The sequence below is a fragment of the Mobula birostris genome, chromosome 20, assembly GCF_030028105.1.
Source record: "Mobula birostris isolate sMobBir1 chromosome 20, sMobBir1.hap1, whole genome shotgun sequence".
NCBI lineage: Eukaryota > Metazoa > Chordata > Chondrichthyes > Myliobatiformes > Myliobatidae > Mobula > Mobula birostris.
Genome location: NC_092389.1, coordinates 58,426,130 through 58,453,767, shown reverse-complemented (window position 1 = coordinate 58,453,767; position 27,638 = coordinate 58,426,130). Strand labels below are relative to the sequence as shown.

At 45.3% G+C, this 27,638-nt stretch overlaps 2 pseudogenes; one reads left to right on the top strand and one right to left on the bottom strand.

The window, feature by feature from the left end:
• LOC140185006 (uncharacterized) overlaps positions 1 to 27,129 on the top strand; it is a 686,808-nt pseudogene extending 659,679 nt beyond the window's left edge.
• LOC140185318 (uncharacterized) lies at positions 11,442 to 21,169 on the bottom strand (annotated as a pseudogene).
• Positions 27,130 to 27,638: the final 509 nt, after the last annotated feature.

The window sequence follows — 27,638 nt, the reverse complement described above, 5'->3', positions numbered from 1 at the left end:
TGTGAGTGAGTGTCACCAGGAGGAAGCTGAAGGACTGAAGGACAGTTCAAAATGGGAAACTACAGGGACAGAGGTCGGTATCGATCAGTGTCGCTGGTCTCCGATTAGAGATGGATAATTAGCCAACAAAAAAATGAAATCAGTAAGTGTAGCTGCTTGGTGACAAAGTTTAGTCTTTGAAAGTAAATCTACCGGCCTAATTCCACCAGAGACACTGCTGAGAAAATGCCAAAAAAAATTTGAACTATTTGTCTCCAATCTCCCCAATAGTTAGAATATAGTCAATGGTATTGAATTAAAGTGTTTGTTCAAGCAACTGCAGGTAAGAAAGTTGGTGAGGTGTATAACCGTGTCTCTGGAGTCAGATCCTCTGTATAAATCAGGGCCGCATGGAATGCATCAGCTGTCTGCCGGAGCTGTGAATACAGGACCAACAGAAATCACAGATTCTCACTGAAATGGTGTATCCAGTCATCTGGCGGATAGAAGACGTTTACTATCCTTTTATTTCTGCCTTTGGAATTCCCGGTAAGCCGCGGTGCCAGCTGCCGTGAGTGGATGTTGAAGTTTAATCCCAATGATAGTGATTGATTCTACCGCTGGTTTAAACTCTCACATTCCTGTTCTTACATGGCACCGTGCTTCATCCATTACACAGGTCTGGTTGGGAGAAAGGCAGGACTGGTATCGAAACACTCCAGGATTCATGTGATTCAGACAGTGCAGAGCGAGGTAAATGAGGGTGGGGAGCTACGTTGCTGATCAGGCACAACGTCACAAGATGGAGGTCATCCCGGAGACTCATCCAGTAAATCAATGTGTGTAGAACTCAGGAATAAGAAAGGTGCGATCACTGTGACGGGATTATACAGCATGCCTACCGCATGAACACTGCACTCTCACACTGTAGAGGTACAGAATCAAAGCCACACTCGCACACTGTATCGGAGACTGATAGGTACAGAATGAACTCTACACTCTCACACTGTATCCAAGACTGACAAGTACACAATTTTCACCACACTCTCACACTGTAGCATAGACTGACGGGTACATAATGTACTCCACAGTCTCGCAGTGTATCGGAGACTGACAGGTACAGAATGAACTCTGCACTCTCACACTGCAGCATAGACTGACAGGTACAAAATGAACTCCACACTCTCACACTGTAGCATTTGCTGACAGGTACGTAATGAACCCCAAATCCCACACTGTATCGGAGACTGACAGGTACAGAATGAACTCCACACTCTCGCCCTTTATCGGAGACTGACAGGTACAGAATGCACTCCACACTCTCACACTGTAGCACAGACTGACAGGTACAGAATGAAATCGGCGCTCTCACACTGTATCAGACACCGACAGGTATGGAATGAACTCCACACTCTCACACTGCAGCAAAGACTGGCAGGTAGAGACTGAACTCTGCACTTTCACATTGTAGATTAGATTGATAGGTACAGAATGACTCCCACACACTCACACTGTATCGGAGACTGATAGGTACAGAATGAACTCTGCACTCTCCCGCTGTAGCATAGAATAACTAGTACACAATGTACTCCACCGTCTCGCACTGTATCGGAGACTGACAGGTACAGAATGAACTCCACACTCTCTCACACTGTATCGGAGACTACAGGTACCTAATGAGCTCCACACCTTCACACTCTAGCATAGACTGACAGGTACAGATTTATATCGACACTTTCACTCTGCATCGGAGACGAACAAGTACAGAGTGAACTCCACACTCTCACAATGTATCCGAGACTGACAGGTACGGAATGACCTCCACACGCTCACAATGTAGCTTACACTGCCAGGTACAGAATGAACTCCACACTCACACACTTTATCGGGGACTGGCAGGTACTGCACGAACTCTACACTCTCACACTGTAGCATCGACTGACAGGTACACGATGAACTCCACAGTGTCGCACTGTATCGGAGACTGACAGGTACAGAATGAATACCGTGCTCTCACACTGCAGCATAGACTGACAAGTACAGAATGAGCCCCATACTCTCATAATGCAGCACAGACTGACAGGTACAGAATGAACTCCACGCTCTCACACCGTAGCATTTACTGACAGGTACAGAATGAATCCCACACTCTCACACTGTAGCATTTACTAACAGGTACAGAATGAACCCCACATTCGCAGAATCAGGATCGGAATCAGGGTATTTATCACTGGCGTGTGACGTGCGGTTTGTTCAATTAGTAACAACAATTGAATGTAATGCATAATAAAGAAGAAATAATAATAATAAGGAATATGAAAATAATTATAGTAAATAAAAAAGAAAATCAATTACAGTATACGTATATTCAATAGATTTAAAAACATGCTAACTCAGAGATACTGTGTTTTAAAAGAACTTGAAGTATTCTGCAAAGATTCATTGTCCGTTTAGGAATCGAATGGTAGAGGGGAAGAATCTGTTCCTTAATCGTTGACTGTGTGTCGTCAGGCTTCTGTACCTCTTACCTGATGGTAGCAGTGGGAAAGGGACATGTCCTGGGTGTTGGAGGTCCTTAATGAAGGACGCTGCCTTTCTGAGATACTCTTCCTAAAAATGTACTGGCTGCTTTGTGGGCTAGTACCCGAGATGGAGCTGACTAGATTTGCAACGTTCTTCAGCTTTTTTTCGGTCCTGTGCACAATGTAGCACAGGCCAGGAGATACAGGAGGAACACCACAATCCTGCAATCTATGCATCTGTTTCTGGCTGTCTTTCTGCCTGCTTAACCTATCTATTTGTCACTTTGCCTAGCGGTTATTGAGTGAATAGGGCAAGATTGCAGATGGCAGGGCCTTTCACAGAGATACCTGTAGTCTATTTTGAATCACACATTTTGCTGAGGAGGACTGCAGATGAGCCAATAATTTTTGCCGTTTAACATGGGCTATAGACACCAACCAGGAAAAGCATAGTTGAAACAAGAAATTGGTGCAGTTGTGAAGAAAGTTGCAAAGGATTCAGCAGAACACAGAGCAGCTGGAAATGTGGGCAGAGGAATGGCATATGAGGTGTTGTACCCGAGGACGTGAAATTTTAGAAGATTTTTTTTTGTTTCAGTATCTCTCTCCCAGTTGGAGTAGCAAGAATGGCAGTTCTGCCAGTGACGTTCTCTGCCTCAGGATGTGGGAGGTCAGTGTCCCCTATAAATAAACATGAGGGACGTGCACCAGCTGTAGCTCCTGACTGACCGTGTGAAGTAAGTGGAGGTGGAGATCGACAGACCTGGGCTCATCAAGAACAATGAGAACTCGAGGCGCTCAGGCAACAACATAGATTGTCAAACCGTGAGGAAAGGCACCACTGGAAGAACTGCGTGTGATGCTGAGGAAAAGGCTCATCACTCTGAGAAGAGCAGAGCAACATCGGAGGCGCAGGAGAGAAAGAGCACAGAAAGATCTGCATTTATCAGTAACCCAGTTCAGTTCACCAAACAGCTGCTGGGTCAGAAGAGAAGCGGGAAGCTGTCCTGCACAAAGGAACAGATGGATCACCATCTTCGAGGTACCTTCAGCAATCCGGACAGGGAAGTTGAACTGGGAGACTGTGGTGCCCTGATCGCACCCGCAGAACCAACAGAGGCTTTCGACCTTCGAGAGCCTCTCTTCAAGGAGGTTCAGCAAGTAGTCAAGAAAGCCAAAGCTGGCTCAGCGCCTGGTCCGAGTGGCTCCACCTACAACATCTACAAACGCTGCCCCCAGCTTCCCCGGCGGCTGTGGAGAATCCTCAAGGTCGTCTGGACAGAGGCAAAGTGCCCAAGCAATGAAAGTAGGCAAACGGGGAGTGGATACCAAAACAAGAGAACTCCCAGAACATCAGCCGGTTTAGGATAATATCCTTGCTGAGTGTTGAACGGAAGATCTTCAGCGTGGTAGCAAAGCGCCTAACAGAGTAATTCCTGAGGAACAATTACATTGATGTCTCCGTCCAGAAGGGTGGCGTTCCAAGGGAACCAGACTGCTTGGATCACACTGGAGTCATCACACAGCTCCTGAGAGAGGCCAGAGAGAATAAGGGTGACTTAGTGGTTCTGTGGTTGGATTTGGTCAATGCCTATGGGCCATTCCCCCACAAGGTTGTTGAAGACGCTCTGAAGAGGCACCATGTCCCTGAAGGAATCAGAGGCCTTCTTATGGACTACTACAACGAGTTCCACCTGAGAGTCTCAACAGGGCCAATAACATCAGACTGGTGCCGGCTGGAGATTGGGATCATCACAGGCTGCACCATCTCAGTCATCCTTTTCGCCCTGGCAATGAACGTGCTGGTAAAATCTGTAGAGCCATAGTGTCGAGGCCGAAATCAAAATCTGGAATCCGCCAATGACCAATACGAGCCTTCATGGATGATCTGATTATCCCTGCAGAGTCTGTGCCTGGTGCTAGGCGGATTCTTGAGGGGCTGGAAAGGGTGATGAGGTGGGCAAGGATGTCCTTTAAGCCTGCAAAATCAAGATCTGTAGTGCTGAAGAAGGGGAGAGTACAGGATAAATTTCGTTTCGCTATTGAGGACATTCCAATTCCTACCATCACAGAGAACCCTGTCAAAAGTCTTGGGAAGATGTTTGATGCCACACTCAGAGATAAGGCGGCAATAAGAAACACCTGTGGGGAGTTTGAACAATGGTTGTAAGAGGTTGACAGGACTGTCCTTCCAGGGCAGTTTAAGGCATGGATTTACCAGCACGGTGTACCACCAAGAATCCTCTGGCCACTGCTTCGCTCTGAGTTTCGAGTTTCCACTGTTGCTGAATTAGAGAGGGTAGTCAGCCGGTTCCTGCGAAGGTGGCTGGGTTTACCGAGGAACATCAGCAGCATCGCTCTGTACGGGAATAACTGCAAACTGAGGCTCCCCCTGAAATCCAACGAGGAGGAGTTCAAGGTTTTGCGAGTAAGAGAGGTGCTGCAGTACCGGGAATCTTCAGATCCAAAGGTTGCTGGAGCAGGACTGGCAGTGAGAACTGGAAGGAAGTGGAGAGCAGAGGCTGCAGTGGAAGAAGCTGAGGCGCGACTGGGCCACAAAGTGCTGGTGGGGTCAGTCGCCAAGCGAAGAGTTGGACCTGGAAGTCTTGAATTCCACCATTTTGACAAAGTACAAGGGAAAAAGCGACGAGAACTGGTTCAGAATGAAGTAAGGGCAGCTGTGGAGGAGGAGAGGATCAGCAGAGCAATGGCAATGAAACAGCAAGGAGCCTGGACCAAATGGGAGCAGGCGATCGAGCGAAAGATCACGTGGAACGATCTCTGGAAGGTGGATTCACACCGCATCAAGTTCCTTATCCAGGCTGTTTATGGTGTCCTTCCTAGCCCATCCAACCTGCACTGCTGGGGCCTTGCAGTTCTAGCTTGCCCCCTCTGTGCGAAGACTGGCACGCTAGAGCATATTCTGAGCTGCTGCCCTAGAGCTCTTGCCGATGGCCGTTATCGGCGACAGCATGACCAGGTCCTCCGGACAATTGCTGAGACAATCTGCAGCACCCGTAACATCTGCCGGAAAACAAGTCCGGTCAAGTATACCATCTGCTTTGTCAAAGAGGGGGAAAGACCAACAGAACACAAGAAAGCAACCGGGTTGCTCTTCACTGCGCAGGACTGGAAGCTGAAGGCAGACCTGGGAAAACAGCTGCAGTTTCCTCCCCACATCACAGAGACCACATTGCGGCCCGACACTGTGTTGTGCTCCGGCTCATTGAAGCTCGTCCTTATGTTTGGGCTTACCGTGCCGCGGGAAGAGCGCATGGAGGAGGCCTACGAGCGGAAAAGAGCCAAGTATGAAGATCTGAAGAACAACTGCTGAAGAAGAGGCTGGAGAGCAAAGTGTTGGCCCATGGAGGCCGGGTGTCGTGGCTTCGCAGGCCAGTCGTTCTGCAAAGTATACACCTCACTTGGAATCACGGGAGACAGAAAAAGGAGAGCCATTTCTACCACCATAGATGCAGCAGAGTAAGTGTCAAGATGGCTCTGGATAAAGACGGCAGATCCGTGGGTTGCTGCTAGGACACAGGCCGGGGTCTGATCAACCCCGGTGGGGTCGCCTGGGTGAGGCTGTATTGCTGCTAGGACACAGGCCGGGGTCTGATCAACCCCGGTGGGGTCGCCTGGGTGAGGGTGTATTGCTGCTAGGACACAGGCCGGGGTCTGATCAACCCCGGTGGGGTCGCCTGGATGAGGGTGTATGATGTTGAAAGACCCGAAACACCTGACGACCCCAGGTAACATCACTGATGATGTGCCCTAGATTAGCATCAGTCAGATGTTTCTGTAAGAAGAAGAAGAAGAAGATGGAGGAGGAGGAGGAGGAGGAGGAGGAGGAGGAGGAGGAGGAGGAGGATAGGACCACCAGATCCCTTCGTGAGATGGTTACAACTAAGGAGAATGACGCTGCACAGTTTGTGTCCAGCAGGAGAGTCAAGGGAAAGAGTGTCACAGTGCAGGCTCCCCGGTGGCTGCTCCCCTCGCAACAGGAACACGTTTTGAATACTGACGGGGGAATAACCTCTCAGGCCACACCAGCAGCATCCAGGCTGCTGGCACTGACAGTGTCTCAGATGCCCAGTCGGGAGGGCGAGATCAGGCAGGACAGTATTTGAGAGAAATCCGTGTACATGGCCAAGTCAGCGATCGCTCCCAAGTCTGCTGACATTCACTCCACTCCCCTTGCAATTTTTGTTCATTTCTTTCTCAATGCCTGCTAAAACACTGTTTACATTTACATCATTTATTATTATATTGTAATTTGTCCTCTACTGTGCCTATTGTCTTGTTTATTAATTATTGTACTGTCTTGCACTGTTTTGTGCACTTTATGTAGTGCTGTGAAGGTCTGTAGTCTAGTGTAGTTTTTGTGTTGTTTTACGTAGTCTCGTGTAGCCTTTTGCTGTTTCACATAGTCTAGTGTAGTTTTGTGTTGTTTCATGTAGCACCAGGGTCCTGGAGGAACGTTGTTTTGTTTTTACTGTGTACTGTACCAGCAGTTTATGGTCGAAATGACAATAAAAGCGACTTGACTTGACTTAAGCAACACATCAAAGTTGCTGGTGAACGCAGTTTGGCAAAAGGAACAACAGTGAACTATTATCTGATTGGGGAAAATGTTCACACAACAGAAGTACAGAAGGAAATATGAGTCCTTGGGCAAGACTCCCAGAAGGATAACTTACAGGTTGAGTCTGTGGTAAAGAAGGCAAATGCAATGCTGACACTTGTTTAAAGTGAAGTAGAATATATCTGGGCATCCGTTACCTCGTGACACCATGGATTTGCGCCTTGGAAGGTTTCCAGGGCGCAGGCCTGGCCAAGGTTGTACGGAAGACCGGCAGTTGCCCATTCGGCAAGTCTTCCCTCTCCACGCCACCGATGTTGTCCAAGGGAAGGGCACTAGGACCCATACAGCTTGGCACCGGTGTATGGCAGAGCAATGTGTAGTTAAGTGCCTTGCTCAAGGACACAACACGCTGCCTCAGCTGAGGTTCGAACTAGCGACCTTCAGATCACTAGACCGACACATTAACCACTTGGCCACGAGCCAACTGTAACCAAGTAGAATATATAAGCAAGGAGATGATGCTGATAATTTATAAGACACTACTTAGGCCGCACTTAGCATATATCTCAGAAAAGGTGTGTTGTCATTGGAGAGGGTCTGGAGGATGTTCAAGAAGATGATTCCGGGAATGAAGGGGTTCAGATGTAAGGAGGGTTTGCCAGCCTTTGGCCTGTAATCCTGCACTGACTTATTTTTTTTAATAAATGCGGGTGTTGGAGGTTAAATCTCACTGAAACCCACCGAATGTGGAAAGGTCCGGATAGTGCGGATGAGGAGAGGAATTTTCGAATGGTGGGGTAGCCATAACAGAGGGTACAGTCTCAAAACTGAGGAGTGACCTTTTAGAGTAGTTAAGGAGGATTTTATTTAGTCAGAGAGCAGTGAATCTGTGGAATTCTCTGTCACAGACGACAGTGGGTGGGGGCAGGTTTGTGGGTACATTTAAGGTTGAAGCTAATAGTTTGCTGATCAGTCAGGGCATCAGGCCAAGGAGGCAGGTGCATGGGGCCAACTGCATTTCCTTGGCTTTGTATCTGCACTTGGCACAATGACAATAAAGTTGAATCTAATCGAATCCAATCTCATCTATTGGCTCACTGAAATAATTTTTCATCTCGTCTCTCCTGTGTGTGTTTTCTTTCGTTGTCTCTTGTTGGTTATGTGAAAGCTTTCCAATCCTCGAACTTCCCACTATTTTCTTGCTATATTATATGACCCCGCTTTTGTGTGAAACACATACACAGAATACTGGAGGATCCTAGGAGGCCAGGCAGCATATATGGGAAATAGTAAACAGCCGGCGTTTCGGGCTGAGATCCTTCATCAGGACTGGGGGGAAAAATATAAGACGTCAGAGGAAAATGTGTGGGGTTTGGAGGGTGGACGAAGTGGTAGGTGATCGGTGAAACTGGGAGAGGGGTAGTAGTGAAGGAAAAAAAAATCTTAGGATATAATTTCCTTAACGATTGTCGAAAGATCATTGCTAATACCTCCACATTTCTTCAGCCACCTCTTTCAGATCTCTGGGGTGTACAACATCTTGTCCAGGTGACCTATTTACCTTCAGACCTTTTGTGTTTCCCCAAGAACCTTCTCCCGAGTAACGTAACTTTACACATTCTGACCACTGACATCTGGGACTTCCATATTCCTGCCAGTGAATTCGATAAATAAGAGTGATGTACAATACTTATTCAGTTCATTTGCCATCACCTTGCACGCCCACCTCATTACTACCCTCTAGCATCATTTTTCAATGGTCCAATATCCACTTCTGCCTCTCTTTTACACTATATCTACCTGAAGGAAAATGTGGTACCCTCTTTAATATTACTGGCTAGCTCACCTATGTGTGTATTCCACCTTTTCCTTCTTAATTATTTTAGTTGCATACTGTTGCTTTTCAAAGCTTCCCAATCCCCTAACTTCCTAGTATGCCCTCTCTTTGGTTTCTATGCTGTCTGTTCTGTCACCTTACCTTTGGAATACTATTTCCTCTTTGTGATGTATATATCCTGTGCCTTCCGAATTGCTTCCAGAAATTCCAGCCATTGCTGCTCTGTTTTCCTCCCTGCCCGTGTTCTTTTCAAATCAATATTGACCAATTTTTCTCTCATGCCTCTCTAATTCACTTTATTCCACATCTGACTTTAGCTTCTCTTTCTGTAATGTCAGAGTGAATCTGATCATATTCAGATCACTTGCCCCGAGGGTTCTTGGAACTTAAGTGATCTAATTGATTCTGGTTCAATACAACACCCAATCCAGAAAACTGATCCCCAGGTGGGCTCAACCACGAGCTGCTCTAAAAACGCTTCTTGTAGGCATGCTAGGAATTCCTCCTCTTGAGACCAACACCAGCCTAATTTTCCTAATCACCTGCATGGCAATCCGTCATGTCTTCTGTAACTCTGCCCTTTGGAACGCATTTTCTATCTCCCACTGTAACTTGTGGGCCACAGACTTACTACTGTTTGGAGGTCTCTGTACAATTCCCATGAGGTGTTTTTTTTTTACATCTGCTGATCCTTAATTCTACCAACAGATTCTACACCTTCCAACCCTATACCACCCCTTTCTAAAGATTTAATTTAATATTTTACCAACAGAGAAACACAACCCCAATAGCAGCTTGTTCTTTCAAGAAACAGATAAGTATCTGGGAAACAAGAGGACCTGCAGTTGCTAGAAATCTGGAGAACTACACACAAAGTGCTGGAGGAGCTCAGCATGTCAGGCAGCATCTATGCATGGGAAGCAACATTTCGGGCCAAGGCTCTTCATCGAGACTCGATACCCACGTATCTGGAATATCAACAAGCACAGAAAGGAGAAAGTAGTGCAAAATAGGGAAATCCTTTGACAAAATTTAGTCCAAGGCTTAAAAAATCCTGCCAAACACAGCTGAATAGTTAACAAATACAACAATGGCAATAAACACTTTCATCAATACCAACATTGACTTTTTTCATAAAAATATCTTGGACCCGTTTCAATCAGTAACATTTACAACGATAACTAAGAACTATTTACACTCAAACCCACTTAGATTAACACTACCTTGGATAGAAGGAGGAAGAGAAATAACATACTTGAAAAAAATCACAAAACAGTCAGATAAAAATTCTAAGTAAATATTTTCATCAAAAATGAACAGGATTCAGGAAAAAAAATGGAAAATACATGAAATACAAACAAACAAGGCAGCAAGTGCAGAAAATTCCAAGAGAAATCAGACACAATCCAACATATTCCAGGACCCTGCAGCAGTTTAACTCAATCTGATTACTTACAAAGGTACAATCAAGTGGCAAAAATCTTGCTTTAAAATACAAACTCATGAATGCCCTCCATCACTTCACAAAGGCACCATAAATTCAAGCCTGATCCAGTTTTAGAGTCAAAATATTACAAATTATATGATAATCAATACGTTATTTCAAATAGGATAATCCATAATAACCATCCAGATTTAATATTACAGGATAAACAAGCAGGAATAACTCCCTCAATAGATATAACCATTCCCAACACACACGTTCCTCGACCAGTGCAGCACCTCACAACAGGCATTGTTGGTGTCATCAGTCCAACAACCGAATTATTTTCCCTGTCAATCAGCTTCCAAGTGTTGCTACTCTCTCATTCGTTGCCACGCCCCGCTGCCGATCCCATTCTCATCACACGTTCTTACCCTGCCCATCGTCCATAGCTCCAAACTCTGCCCTGTGCAGACCTGCCTCTGGTTTCTGACCCTGCTCCGTTGAACATCCAACTGATGGTTTCCCATTCTGCTTTCAGTCTTTAGAGGACAGTGGTGGTTTTCAACAACTCTTTAGAAGCATGGAAGATGACCCATAATGTGGGAATAAGCCCTGAATAAGGAGGTTAACTACCAATGTCATTCGTCCTTAGCACAGAGATTTGAGGAGCGAAGACTATCTCAGACAGAACTGCAGTCAGCTCGTCTTCTTCAGTCTGCAGAAAATTCAAGGGAAACCTCTTCACCCACAGAGTGGTAACTGTTTGGAACCCATCACCACAGGGAGAGCGAGAGGGGAACAGCAGGAGAGGATTTAAAAGGACTGTTGTCGAACAGAATCATTGGCAGAGTCCAGCCGGCCTGAGTTAACTCTCTACTGTAAACTAGTTGTGTTATAAATTCACTAAGTACCAGAAACAGAGTTTAAGATAGAACTGATTTATTTGTCTCAGATCCAGAATATTAAACTCCAGTCCCATTAAAGGGGAACGAGCAGCAGAAGAATTTCCTCCCATGCCCAGTGACCAGGGTGCAGAACTGGGTGTGGTGAGCAGCAGCAATGAATGAATGAATGAATGGAATTTATTTTGGTCAGTACAAACACAACAAAAAGCATCATTTTTAATGATGATTTCATAATGACAATTTCATAAGACAAAATTACAACAAAAAACATAAATATTCTTTAAAAAAGACTGAAAGGGTGTAGGCTGAACCTATAGATTATTATGCCTACCCCTCATACTCATACAACAACATATTTGGTGTCAATCATCACATCAAAACAAACTAAAATCATTAAATTTTAACACAACGTCCAATTCCAAGTATCATTTATTTACATGACACCTGTTCATTTTAAATCATGTATTTTATATTTGTTCATTAAATTATTTTGAAATTTTTTAAAAACTTGTTAACTGTGGTGCATGTTTTTAAATTCTCACTACAACTGTTCCATAGATTCACACCTCTGACTGAAATACAATGATTTTTTTTTACATTTGTTCTTATCCTTTGTTTTTGAAATATACATGTTCCTCTCAATTTATTCTGACTTTCTCTCATTTTAAACAACCTTTGGATACTTTGTGGTAACTGTCCATCTTTTACTTTATACATAATTTGTATTATTTTAAAATCTATGAAATCTCTGAATTTTAAAGTATTTAGTTGAATAAATAGTGGATTGGTTGGCTCATAATAACTTACCTAATTTACAATTTGTATGACTTTCTTTTGGAGTAGAAAAATTGAATTTGTATTGGTTTTGTATGTATTTCCCCATACCTCCAAACAGTAAGTCAGGTATGGGGCTATAAGTGAACAGTATAATGTATACAAAGATTCCTGATTTAAGAAATCTTGCACTTTGTACAGTGTTGCAATAGATTTTGACATTTTTGCTTTGACATAATTTATATGTGGTTTCCAGCTTAATTTATTATCTATTGCAACTCCTAAAAATTTTGTTTCAAATACCTCATCAATTCAAACATTATTTATTGCAAGTTTACTATATGAGTTTGGTACACAGTTTCCAAATATTATGAATTTAGTTTTACTTAGATACAGTGATAATTTGTTAATATCAAACCGTTTCTTTATAATTCTTAGATCTTTCCCCACTGTATCCAAAAGTTGTTTCAGATGTTCCCCACTACAAAATATAGTTGTATCATCAGCAAATAATACACATTTTAATGTCTCAGAAACCTTACATATATTGTTTATATACAAAGTGAACAGCAATGGACCAAGCACTAACCTTGTGGAACCCCACAAATTACCCTCAAAAGTTTTGAATTTGATTTGTTTATATGCAAATACTGATGTGTGTCTTCAAATAACTACTTAACCAGCCATGTGTCACCCCTGTAATACCATATCTTTCTAATTTTGATAATAATAATTTATGGCCAATGGTGTCAAATGCTTTTTTTTTAGATCAAGGAATCTTGTACATCAATGTTCAGCACCGACAGTCACTCTTGAAATTGCATTCAGCAACGGTGATGGACAAATATCCAGCATGCAGCTAATTGAAACTTTCTCCCCAGTGTGAACCCAGCAGTGTGTCACAAGGTTAGACTACTGACTGAATCCTTCCACATTCACAACAGGTGAATGGCCTCTCCCCAGTGTGAACTCAATGATGCACATTTGGTGGTGATGGCTGAGAGAATCTCTTCCCAAAGTTTGAGCAGGAGAATGGCCCCTCCCCAGTGTGAACTCGCTGGTGTTTCTGTCGATGAGATGACCGAGCGAATCCCTTCCCACATTCACAGCAGGTGAAGGGCCACGCCCCAGTGTGAACTGACTGGTGCGCCAGTAGTTCGGATGACCGAGTGAATCCTTTTCCACAGTCTGAGCAGGTGAATGGCCACTCCCCAGTGTGAACTGACTGGTGTGCCAGTAGTTCGGATGACTGAGTGAATCCTTTCCCACATTCCGAGCAGGTGAACCTCCACACCCCAGTGTGAACTGACTGGTGTGCCAATAGGGTGGATGATCGAGTGAATCCCTTTCCACAGTCTAAGCAGGTGTACGGCTTCTCCCCAGTATGAACTCGTTGGTGACTCTGTAGGTCGGATGACCGAGTGAATGTCTTCCCACAGACTGAGCAGGTGAACGGCCTCTCTGCAGTGTGAACTGACTGGTGTGTCAGTAGGTGAGCTGCCTGAGTGAATCCCCTCCCACAGTCAGAGCAGGTGAATGCCCTCTCCCCAGTGTGAACTGACCGATGTCTCAGTAGGTGAGATGCCTGAGTGAATCCCTTCCCACAGTCTGAGCAGGTGAATGGCCTCGCCCCAGTGTGAACTGACTGGTGTCTCTGTCGGTGAGATGATGTAGTGAATCCCTTCCCACAGTCTGAGCAGGTGAATGGCCTCTCCCTAGTGTGAACTGACTGGTGTACCAGTAGGTCGGATGACCGAGTGAATCCCTTCCCACAGTCTGAGCAGGTGAATGGCCTCTCCCTAGTGTGAACCGACTGGTGTACCAATAGGTCGGATGTCCGAGTGAATCCCTTCCCGCAGTCTGAGCAGGTGAACGGCCTCTCTCCAGCGTGAACTCTCTGATGTACCTTCAGATTATATGACCGAGTGAATACCTTCCCACAGTCCGAGCAGGTGAACGGCCGCTCCCCGGTGTGAACTCGCTGGTGAGCCATTAGGTCAGATGACCAAGTGAATCCTTCCCCACAAATTCAGCAGATGACCAGCCTCTGCCCAGTGTGAACTCAGTGGTGTGTCCATAGGTGGGAAGACCAACTGAATCCCTTCTCACACACAGACAGATGAATGGCCTTGTCCCAGTGTGAACTTGCTGATGTACCTTCAGTTGAAATGACCCAGTGAATCCCTCCCCACAGTCTGAGCAGGAAGGATGGTTGATTGAATCCCTTGCTCCACTTCTTAAATATTTGGACAGAGACGTGTTGAGATTGAGATCCCCTTAGATAAATTCCTTGTCGTTTTTAACCTGTAAAAAGATATACAAAATCCATCAATGGGTGAAGGACAACATTTCAGATGAGATCACTTCAGTTGCCAAGGTGTGAACTGTTACAGTGAGGTTCAACCCAAGTTGGAGAGAGAAATCATCTTCTAACTGGGCACAGAGCTGGGATCTGTAATGACCATCGAACTCTCTGATGCTCTTCCTGTCTCTCTAAGAATGGGGCATTTCTGTCATCTCCAGTCTGTGACCTGGCTCAGTTTGACTCTCTCCATTGATATTATTCCCTGTTGCCACTGAGCTGCATGGGTTCCTGGCCCCACAGTAACCGAAACACTCTCACACAACTAGCCTTTGTTGACGTGCAGCTGTGATTTTCTTTTATGTACTGTTAATTTAAAGTGCCATAGTTTTAATGCCATGTAAGTATCTCCTGCTCGGATGTACTGTATGGTTGGTCTGCACAGCTGTTATAAGGACTTTGAGTGAATATTAGTACTTTTTTAAGGTTCTTGTCACAGTCATAGAAAAGTACAACACAGACACAGACCCTTTGGCCCATCTAGTTTGTGCTGAACTATTTAAACTGTCTACTCCCGTACCCCTACCATCCAGGTACCTATACAAACATCTTCAATGTTGACATTGAGCTCGCATGCACCACTTGTGCTGGCTGCTCATTCAACCCATGGCCTCCGGTTGTGGTCCCACCCCATCCCAGTGGTAAAAGCCAGCTTGCATTTACCCTATCTATACCCCTCATAATTTTGGTATACCTCCATCAGATCTCCCCTCAATCTTCTGCATTCCAAGGAATAAAGTCCTGACCTGTTCAATCTTCCCTTATCACCCAAGTCCTCCAGACATGGCAGCATCCTTGTAAGTGTTCTCTGAACCCTTTCAACCTCTTTTACATCCTTCCTGTAGGTAGGTGACCAAAACCGCACACAACACTCCAGATTAGGCCTCACCAATGTCTTGTACAACGTCAACATAACATCCATCTCCTGTACTCAGTATTTTACTTTCTGAAGGCCATGGTGGCAACATCTTTCTTTCCATCCCTATCAAACTGGGGCACCACTTTCAGTGAGTTATAGACCTGTATTCCCAGATCCCTTTCTTCTACAGCACCCCGCAGTGCGCTACCAGTCACTGTAAGACCTAGATCCTACCAAAGTGCAACACCTCACACTCGTCTGCATTACATTCCATTTTCCACTTCTCAGCCCATTATTCACGCTGGTCCAGATCGCACTGCAGGCCATGGTAGTCTTCCTCGCTGTCCACTACACCACCAATCTCGGTGTCATCCACAAATCTGATGACCCAGCAAACCAAGTTATCATCCAGATTACTGATATAGATACGGATCCAGTACCGACCCTGTGGCACACCACTAGTCACAGGCCTCCGGTCAGAGAGGCAGCCATCTGCTACCACACTCTGGCTTCTCCCAAAGCCAGTGTCTCATCCAATTTACTATCTCATCTTGAATGCTGAGTGACCGAACCTTCTTGGCCAACCTCCCATATGAGACTTTGTCGAGTGCCTTGCTAAAGTCGATGTAAACAACATCCACTGCTTTGCCTTCATCCACTTTCCTGGTAACTGCAAAGAGAAATTCGTTAGACATGACCTACCATGCACAAAGCCATGATGCCTCTCCTTAATCAGTCCACATCTATCCAAATACTTATATATTCGGTTCCTGCACACACGTTCCAATAACTTTCCCACTACTGATGTCAGGCTCACTGACGGATAATTTCTTTATTTATTTTTAGAGCCTTTCTTGAACAGCGGAACAACATTGGCTGTCATCCAATCCCCCAGTACCTCACCTATCACTGAAGATTATTTAAATATCTGTGCTTGGGCATTATTTCTGTTGTTTTTTTTTGCAAGAGATTTAATCAATATACATATACTCTATAAAGAGTAATGAATAAGATATATTTATTTATTTATTTATTTCTGTATTACGTATTGAATTGAACTGCTGCTGCTAAGTTTACAAGTTTCATGACACATGTCGGTGATAACGTACTGTCTCGGTACTTTTATATCTGTGTGCTCTAGCACTTCTTTTATTCACAGTTATTTTGTAAAGAACACTGTTGTTTGCATTTCAGGTCAGATGCTATTTGCATTTCATTGGCTTTGTATCTGTACTCAGCACAATGACAATAAAGTTGAATCTAATAAACTCAATTCTGATTCTGATTGTTTATTTGATCTGGGGAGAGAAAAGCCAACGGGATGATAGATTATACGTTATTTCTGGGAACAAAACATCTGTAGATGTGAACTTACCACTATCACGGACATTTACAAAGACAGGTGTGTAAAAAAGAGTCTGAAGAATCACTGGGGACCCGAGTCATTCCAAAAACAAACCGTTCCAGCTGCTTCTATCCGGGAAGCGGTACCGCAGCATAAAAGCCAGGACCAACAGGCTCCGGGACAGCTTCTTCCACCAGGCCATCAGACTGATTAGTTCTTGCCAATGGTGGCACTAGCAAGCCTTACCACGAGGATATTAGTCCCCTTCTAGTTCTGTTCCCCTAACAAACAAGTCACGTATCACCCCTTTGACTTTCCACTGCCAGGTAATACCCCCTCGGCCACCAATCTCTAAAGTGGACTACCTGTTGTTGTGGGGGATGGCCACAGGAGTACTCTGCGATGGCTATATAACCTCATTTCCCTTCCTGACCCTCACCCAGTTTCCTGTGTCCTGCACCCTGGATGTAACTCACCTCTGTTCATGTCATATCTATCACCATCTCTGACTCCCGGATGATCCGGAATTCATCCATTTCCAGCTCCAACTCCATAAAATGAAGGGTTACAAGCTGCAGCTGGATGCACATCTTGTCGGTTAGGGACACTGGAGGTCTCCCCACCTTCCCATCAATGTTTCCTCTAATTTGTAATGACCAGTAGGCACAAAAATCCTGCGATGTGCATTTTATTTTTTGCATGGTGACAACAACATGTGCACGCTGAATTGTATATATAGAGGTATTCATTTCAACAGCTAGCAAATCACTGTCAATAGAACTTTGATCTCCTCTGGGTTTGATCGAGTTCATCTGTACTCTCACACATCCTATGCAGCAGGCCTGTAGTGGGTTATGAAGGATTTTCTCGCCAGAGCTTTTGTACACTGTCCATATGTGACTTGCTTGCAAAATGATGCTTTAAAAAGTCAGATTTCCAAATATCACTCCACTCCGTCCCACTTGCAAATTCTCCAGCAACTTTTCCGTCGCCACAATACACACAGGTAACACCAGTTTCAGTATTGTACGTAAATATTTCCCCTGAACCCTCGCCCAGGTGACTGACGGTGGTGAACTCAGTGATGGCAATGCCAATGAATATGAATATGAAGGGCAGTAGTCTGTCTCATTGGAGTCTGGCACATTTGTGATGTGAAAGCCACTTGTTGCCCAGGACAAAGGTGTTTGATATCATTATGTACCCAGAGAGAATGGGTCAAAACATGTTCCCACGGGTAGAAAAATCCAGAACAAGAGGAGGTAGAAGAAGCATGGAGGAACTCAGCAAGCCAGGCAGCATCTATGGAAAAGAGTACTAATGCTGAGTTCCTCCAGCATTTTGTGTGCATTGCTTGGATTTCCAACATCTGCAGATTTTCTCTTGTTTGTGATTGGAGGCAGAACAAAGGTGATTTTCTTAACAGCTGATGTAAAAGATTTGGTTCCCTTTCTCCGTGTTCTGAATCCTTGCACTTGGATAGCAAGTTCAGGGCAAAAATCAAAAAGGGCCACTTTTCAACATAATTTTATAAGGGCTAAGAGTGTTGTAAAAGCAAGCCTGAAGGCTTTGTGTGTCAATGCAAGGAGCATTTGTAACAAGGTGGATGAATTAAAAGTGCAGATAGTTATTAATGAATATGATATAGTTGGGATCACAGAGACATGGCTCGAGGGTGACCAAGGATGGGAGCTGAACGTTCAGGGATATTCAATATTTAGGAGGGATAGACATGAAAGAAAAGGAGGTGGGGTGGCGTTGCTGGTTAGAGAGGAGATTAACGCAATAGAAAGGAAGGACATTAGCCGGGAGGATGTGGAATCGATATGGGTAGAGCTGCATAACAATAAGGGGCAGAAAACGCTGGTGGGAGTTGTGTACAGGCCACCTAACAGTAGTAGTAAGGTTGGGGATGGCATTAAACAGGAAATTAGAAATGTGTGCAATAAAGGAACAGCAATTAAAATGGGTGACTTCAATCTACATGTAGATTGGGTGAACCAAATTGGTAAGGGTGCTGAGGAAGAGGATTTCTTGGAATGTATGCGGAATGGTTTTCTGAACCAACATGTCGAGGACCAACTGGAGAGCAGGCCATTCTAGACTGGGTATTGAGCAATGAGGAAGGGTTAATTAGCAATCTTGTCGTGAGAGGCCCCTTGGGTAAGAGTGACCACAATATGCTGGAATTCTTCATTAAAATGGAGAGTGACATAGTTAATTCAGAAACAAAGGTTCTGAACTTAAAGAAGGGTAACTTTGAAGGTATGAGACATGAATTAGCTAAGGTAGACTGGCAAATGATACTTAAAGGGTTGACGGTGGATATGCAATGGCAAGCATTTAAAGATCACATGGATGAACTACAACAATTGTTCATCCCAGTTTGGCAAAAGAATAAATCAGGGAAGGTAGTGCACCCGTGGCTGACAAGGGAAATTAGGGATAGTATCAATTCCAAAGAAGAAACATACAAATTAGCCCGAAAAAGTGGCACACCTGAGGACTGGGAGAGATTCAGAGTCCAGCAGAGGAGGACAAAGGGCTTAATTAGGAAGGGGAAAAAAGATTATGAGAGAAAGCTGGCAGGGAACATAAAAACTGACTGTTAAAGCTTTTATAGATATGTGAAAAGAAAAAGATTGGTTAAGACAAATGTAGGTCCCTTACAGTCAGAAACAGGTGAATTGATCATGGGGAACAAGGACACGGCAGACCAATTGAATAACTACTTTGGTTCTGTCTTCACTAAGGAGGACATAAATAATTCTCTGGAAATAGTAGCGGATAGAGGGTCTAGTGAGATGGAGGAACTGAGGTAAATACATGTTAGTAGGGAAGTGGTGTTAGGTACATTGAAGGGACTGAAGGCAAATAAATCCCCAGGGCCAGATGGTCTGCATCCCAGAGTGCTTAAGGAAGTAGCCCAAGAAATAATGGATGCATTAGTGATAATTTTTCAAAACTCTTTAGATTCTGGATTAGTTCCTGAGCATTGGAGGGCGGCTAATGTACCCCACTTTTTAAAAAAGGGAGAGAGAAACCAGGGAATTATAGACCGGTTAGCCTGACATCAGTGGTGGGGAAAATGCTAGAGTCAGTTATCAAAGATGTGGTAACAGCACACTTGGAAAGCTGTGAAATCATCGGACAAAGTCAGCATGGATTTGTGAAAGGAAAATCATGTCTGATGAATGTCATAGAATTTTTTGAGGATGTAACTAGTAGAGTGGATAGAGGAGAACCAGTGGATGTGATATATTTGGATTTTCAAAAGGCTTTTGACAAGGTCCCACACAGGCGATTAGTGTGCAAACTTAAAGCACACGGTATTGGGGTAAGGTATTGATGTGGATAGGGAATTGGTTGACAGACAGGTAGCAAAGAGTGGGAATAAACGGGACCTATTCAGAATGGCAGGCAGTGACTAGTGGGGTACCGCAAGGCTCAGTGCTGGGACCCCAGTTGTTTACAATATATATTAATGACTTAGACCAGGGAATTAAATGCATTATCTCCAAGTTTGCGGATGACACGAAGCTGGGTGGCAGTGTTAGCTGAGAGGAGGATGCTAAGAGGATGCAGGGTGACTTGGATAGGTTAGGTGAGTGGGCAATTTCATGGCAGATGCAATTGAATGTGGAGAAATGTGAGGTTATCCACTTTGGTGGCAAGAACAGGAAAACAGATTATTATCTGATAGGTGGCCGATTAGGAAAAGGGGAGGTGCAATTGAAAGTGGGCATGCAGGTACAGCAGGCGGTGAAAAAGGCAAATGGTATGCTGGCATTCATAGCAAGAGGATTCGAGTACAGGTGCAGGGAGGTACTACCGTAGTTGTACAAGGCCTTGGTGAGACCACACCTGGAGTATTGTGTGCAGTTTTGGTCCCCTAATCTGAGGAAAGACATCCTTGCCATAGAGGGAGTACAAAGAAGGCTCACCAGATTGATTCCTGGGATGGCAGGACTTTCATATGATGAAAGACTGGATCGACTAGGCTTATACTCTCTGGAATTTAGAAGATTGAGGGGGATCTGATTTAAACGTATAAAATTCTAAAGGGATTGGACAGGCCAGATGCAGGAAAATTGTTCCCGATGTTGGGGAAGTCCAGAATGAGGGGTCACAGTTTGAGGATAAAGGGGAAGCCTTTTAGGACCGAGATGAGGAAAAACTTCTTCACACGAGAGTGGTGAATCTGTGGAATTCTCTGCCACAGGAAACAGTTGAGGCCGGTTCATTGGCTATATTTAAGAGGGAGTTAGATATGGCCCTTGTGGCTAAAGGGATCAGGGAGTATGGAGAGAAGGCAGGTACAGGGTTCTGAGTTGGATGATCAGCCATGATCATACTGACTGGCGGTGCAGGCTCGAAGGGCCGAATGGCCTGCTGCTGTAACTATTCTCTATGTTTCCATGAGCTCAGCTCTGTCTGAGAGATCCATCGGTTCCCATTCCCTGATCAGCCGGAATCTCCCCGGTTCCGGGTACGGATCGTGGGGCTCAGAGAGAGGGAAGACAAGAGCGCTGTCCCGGGATTACGGGCTACGGTGTCCGGAATCCACAGCAATTGTACTGCAGTCAGTGTTGATATCTTTCGCCCGCAAACCCTCTCTTACCTGGAGCCGGTTCCCCGAGGCCTTTGTGTACTGCGCGCATGCGCGTTATTCGGGAACACCCGCAACCCTGACGCCTGCGCATTCGATCGGTGCTGCAGGGAAAATTGTTACGCAAAGCTTTATGGGTAATCACGGCGCCATAAAAAGCTTCTGCAAGCTCCGGTTCCATGCCCATACCTCAATTTTTTTGTGCGTAGAATACTCAGCAGCTCCCAGAAACAATAAAGTATCCGCGTGTTTAATGCCAACGTAGAACCCTTTACAAATGCGCATATAAAACACAAGAGATTCTGCTGTTGCTGGAAATGTAGACGCATACACACAAAATGTTGGGTGAATGCTGTGCGATGTGTCCTCTGTTTCAAATCAGTACCCCTTAATGACAAGCCGTACAATGGATGCGGTTAAATAATTAAGATTTTATAACTCTTACTTGAAATATGCGATTAGTAGAGAAGCAAATTATAAAATAAAAAGGCGCCAAGAATAATAATTCGACAGTTCCTGCACAAAGAACTCGCTGGAGCTCACGCAGTATCCTCGGTTCACCATTCGATTTCTTCCGAACTCCGCGGGTTCCGAGTCCCCGCTCGGGGTCCGCTCCGCTAGCCAGCTCACAGCATCTCTTCGTGCGCGTCTTCTCTCTTCATCCCCGTGGCGCGTTCTGCCCAAATCCCGCGCAAACAATAGCTTTCAAATACACAAGAAAGAATAGCATCTGTCCCTATCGGTTAGCAAATGAATACAAGACCCGTTATCACTAATTATAACCCAAACATGCTGCTACAGAGAACCGCTTACATCAGCAGTTAAGATTACAGAGAAGTCATTTTTATTAGCCTCAGCAAGTAACATGAAAGAAGAACCCCTTACAGAAAGGAGATGTCAGAGTTACGTTTTTTACACAAAGAATGGTGGGTGTGCGGAATGCACTGTCGGTGACGGTGAAGGAGGCGAATACAATAGGGTGTTTTAAGAGACTCTTAGATTGGTACATGGAGCCTAGAAAAAAAGAGGGCTATGCGGTAGGGTAATTCTAGGCGGTTTCTTGAGTAGGACACATGGTTAGCACAACATTGTGGGCCGAAGGGCATGTAATGTGTTCTAGGTTCATATGAACACACTGGCACCGAGACCTCCCAGAACAGAGGATGATTCCTTGTCTGACACCAGCAGGCTCTGCCCATCCGTTCCAGAATTTGACTGGTTCCCCCAGTCGCCGATAGATGCAGTTTGTGCGTCAATCACTGGGGGCGCACATTGTGCTCTCTGCTGGCACTAACCTAGCACCAGGATCCTGGCCTCCGGTTGGCACTGGCTCTTTATGAGGAACTACCCGTTTGGAATCCACCCCATTCAGGGGCATCCCTGTTGTGGGTGGGTTAAACTTTGTGGAGGGCAGTGTCAGATCTCAAATGGCCTTTAATGTGACCCACCCCCTACTCTCCAACGTGGACATACCCGCAAGCCATCTCCACAATCCCTATGGGCTATCTTTAATCCTGTGGCTGGCACAGTCAGGGAGAGTATATCGGCCCCAAAGGCAGCTCGACTGAGTGGCAGGTGTTTATGGCGAGGGGTGGACTCCGTCGGTCTGGTCCTCGTGAGCTCGGAGCTGGATATCCACTCTCATTCCTATTCCGTCCTCTCCAGAGACAGTACCGTAACTCCCACCTGGTCCACCCGGGGTAAATCCCATCAGAGTATACAACTTCAGACAGAACTGCTCCGAAAGACAAACATCCATCGGCACATGGAAATGGTAACTTTTAAAATTAGAAATAAATCAATGTTAAAACAAATTTAGAGGCGGAATTTTAACCCCTCTGACCTCAGGATGGGTGGGATGGAAATGGTTCTGAGGTGAGAGAGGTGGTTTCGTACCGCCACCACGACTCAGTCGACCCATGAAGAGGAACGAGAGCCCCGGGAAGCTTTCTGCTGACGATGCGCTGGCGCTACCGTCACAGCCATTCCTATGGCGCATGCGCATCGCTGGAACCGCAGCGAATAAAAGGGTCTCTCGATTGTGGGGGCTTCTGGGTAAAGAGTAAACCATAGGTCACCCTACCTGCGCCCTCTGCGCTTGTGCAAAGACGTGTTTCGAACTGCAGGTGTAGGGAATGGGAGCGGAAGGGTTTTGCAAACATTGCTGAGCTATAGCTATCCAATAATAATAATAATAATAATAGTAAAAATTGAATTCTTACATCCAAAGGAGTAAACATCGTTATTTGTGTGTCCATCACAATGTACAAGCAATAAAGACGGGAAATGTGGAAGATATTGCCCAAATACTAAGATTGTATGCATAATTGCTTTTATACAGGTATGTACTAGATACACTCAGATCAAAAGATCCAAATATTAGGATCTTGGAACAAAAATACAGTTCCCAGTTAAACTAAGATGAAGAGTTTACTTTCCAGTCAGTAAAAATGCCAGTTACTGCTGTATGAAAAACAACACAAAATCCTTCCATCAGCTTTGGTTCTACCTCCTTTTGTTCCAGAACTTTCTACCCGTGAGGAGGTTTTTGTACTATTCTCACTGGGCACACAATGATATCAAACACCTTTGTTCTGGGTAACAAGTGTCCTGTAGATTTCACATCACAAAATGTGACACTGCACTGGGAAAAGCTACTGCACCCCCCTCAAGAGTAAGCCACAGGTGACACTACCTGCCAAAGACGTGTTTCGAAGTGCATGTGTAGGGAATGGGAGCGGATGGGATTTGCAGACATTGCCTATAGCTATCTAATAATAATAATAAATAATCATAAAGTTTTAATTCTTACATCCAAGGGAGTAAACATTGTACTTGTGTCTCCATCGCAATGCACAACAATAAAGACGGGAAGTGTGGGAGGATATTGCCCAAACACTGAGATTGCATACATAATCGTTTCGTATACATGTATGTACCAGACAGAATCAGATCAAAGGATGCAGGTATTCTGAACTCGGAACAAAAATACTGTTCCCAGTTAAACTCAGATGAAGAGTTTACCTTTCAGTCAGTGACAATGTCAATTGGTGATGTATGAAAGAAACCCAAAATCCTTCCATCAGCTTTAGTTCCACCTCCTCTTGTTCCGGACCTTTCTACCCGTGAGAACTTGTTCTGTCCTGGGTAATAGGTGATCTTTAGATTTCACATCACAGAACGTGAGAATAAGAAAAACTACCGCCCCACCCCCCTCATATTCATTGGCATTGCCATCAATGGGTTCGCCAACGTCAATCACCTGGGCTGGCTGGGTCAACGTAATCGGAAAGTCTCCAGGATGAGCCGTGTAATATCACGGGCTCTTCGCAGCGCTGTGTGACATGACCATTGGTGTGAGCAGGATTTTTTTTTTTTTTTTTAAACACAGCCTGAAAACTGCACAGCACCTTCAATTAACATTATGTGAAAGAAAATTCCATAAATGCAGCACCAAATGCGATCTGCATGGGAGCATTTCAGTTGCTGTGCCGCCGTACACACGCTCTGCTGAGAGAGAACAGTGACGAACCGCAATGGAGAGAATCAAACTGAGCCAGGTCACAGCCTGCAGACAGGCAGAAATGTCCCAATTTTATACGGAGAGGAAGACTGTCAGAGAAATTGATGGTTAGTCCAGATGCCGGCACTGTGCCCAGTTAAAGGATGACGTTTTCCCCCAGTTGTAACAGTATGATGTCAGAGCTCAGCAAAGAGGCTAAAACTACCTCATCTGAAATACAACCATAAGATAAAAGAGCAGAATTAGGCCATTTGGTTCATCGAGTTTTTGACTTGCCCACCCCAGGAAACATCCTCTCCACAGCCATCCTATCGAGACCATTCAACATTTGATAGGTTTTCAATGATGCCCCCTTCATTCTTCTGAATTCCTGTGAGTAGAGGCCCGGAGCCATCGAATGCTCCTTATATGACAAACTTTCATTCCTGGATTATCATTTTCGTGAACCTCCGGTGAGCCCACTCCAGTGTCAGTACATCCTTTCCTAGATATGGGGCTGAAAACTGCTCCCAGTACTCCAGGTGAGACCTTGCCAGTTCTTTGTAAAGCCTCAGAAATGCATCCTTGCTTTATGTTCTCATCCTCTCAAAATGCATGAACGCTAGTTGTCCTTCCTCACCACCAACTCAACCTGCAAATTAACCTCCACCAGGATTCAGAAGCCTCTTTGACAGTTTTGAAATTTCTCTCCAGTTAGAAAATAGTCTACACTGTTATTTGTTCCACCAAAGTTCATGACCGTGTATCCCGAAATTCAATCCTTCCTTTTGTAATTATTTTTACAAGCAAGAAACAGCAAAAATCATTTGTGTGCAGCAATCTCAAACACAGCCACACTCTGCCCAGACGTTCAAGGAGTGACCAGATGTTTCCTTTGTGACTCCAATATATCAGTTGTTGATCCTTGGAGATGAAGAAGTATCTCATCCCAGCTGGAGTCGTGTCTTGTGTCTGAAATGAAGTTTTTAATTCAGTGAAATCGACTGGAACCGGGGTGCTGACAACACACCAGCATTTATTCACTGGAGATCAGTTCATCAGGATTGATTGCTCCAGGGATTCTCTACGTCTGACATCTGACTTGATGAATTGATGGAGAATTGATACAGAACTATCGGAAGTGATTCACTCACTCACTCATCCCAGCTACAGACACACCAGCGAGTTCACACAGGGGAGATGCCGTTCACCTGCTCAGACTGTGGGAAGGGATTCACTCAGTCATCTGATCTACTGGTACACCAGGCAGTTCACACTGGGAAGAGGCCATTCAACTGCTCAGACTGTGGGAAGGGATTCACTCGGTCATCTGATCTACTGGTACACCAGGCAGTTCACACTGGGAAGAGGCCATTCAACTGCTCAGACTGTGGGAAGGGATTCACTCGGTCATCTGATCTACTGGTACACCAGGCAGTTCACACTGGGAAGAGGCCATTGACCTGCTCTAATAGTGGGAAGGGATTCACTCGGTCATCTAAACTACTGGCACACCAGGCAGTTCACACTGGAGAGATGCCATTCACCTGCTCAGACTGTGGGAAGGGGTTTACATGGTCATCTGACCTACTGGCACACCAGTCAGTTCACACTAGGGAGATGCCATTCACCTGCTCAGATTGTGGGAAGGGATTCACTCAGTCATCTGACCTACTGGCAGACCAGGCAGCTCACACTGGAGAGATGCCATTCAGCTGCTCAGACTGTGGGAAGGGGTTTATTTGGTCATCTAACCTTAGGGTACTCCAGCGAGTTCACACTGGGGCAAAGCCATTCAACTGCTCAGACTGTGCGAATGGATTCACTCGGTCATCTGACCTCGTGGCACACCAGTCAGTTCACACTAGGGAGAGGCCGTACACCTGCTCAGACTGTAGGGAGGGATTTACTCGGTCATCTGAAATGAAGGCCCATCAGTAAATTCACACTGGGGAGAGACCATTCACCTGCTCAGACTGTAGGAACGGATGTACTCGGTCATCTAATCTGAAGGTACATCAGCTAGTTCACACTGGGGAGAGGCCGTTCACCTGATCTGTATGTGGAAAGGGATTCACTCAATCATCTGACCTACTGGTGCACCAGCGGGTTCACACAGGGAGAGGCCATTCACTTGTTTGGACTGTGGGAAGAAATTCACTCGATCATCCCACCTACAGACGCACCAGCGAGTTCATGCTGGGCGGAAAACAAAGGTGGAATCTGTTCAATAATTTCAAGTTCTCTGGCCCCGACGGTCTTATTTTCACCATGGATGTCCACTACTACTACGTCGACTCTGGCCTAGGGGGTCAGGTCAGGGCCTTGCTTTGCTACTGGTACCACCTGTCTTGGGCCGGGTTGTCGGCGACTCAAATCGGCACACTCCCCCGTGCACTTCGGTTAACCAGGGAGGAGGGTGTGTAGGCACCCAGCAGGACTGAAAACAAAACCTGTCACAGGGCGGATGAACTCTTTGTGAGTCAACGGCCACCTACCGTCTGTGTGAGGAGTGGCACGCCACACAGTCTTTCGTTTTGCACCTTGAAAGGCGAGGCATGGATGTCCAGTCCCTATATACTCCCATACCTCACTATGGAGGCCTCGAATCTCTCCATTTCTTTCTGGACACGAGTTACCCTCCAACACCACTCTCCTCCATCCAGTGGAACTAGTCCTCACCGTCAATAGTTGCTCCTTTGGCTCCTCCCACTCCCTTCAAACAAAAGGTGTATCCATGGGTTCTCACATCAAAGTTGCTGGTGAACACAGCAGGCCACGCAGCATCTCTAGGAAGAGGTACAGTCGACGTTTCAGGCTGAGACACTTCGTCAGGACTAACTGAAGGAAGAGCTAGTAAGAGATTTGAAAGTGGGAGGGAGGGGGAGATCCAAAATGATAGGAGAAGACAGGAGGGGGAGGGATGGAGCCAAGAG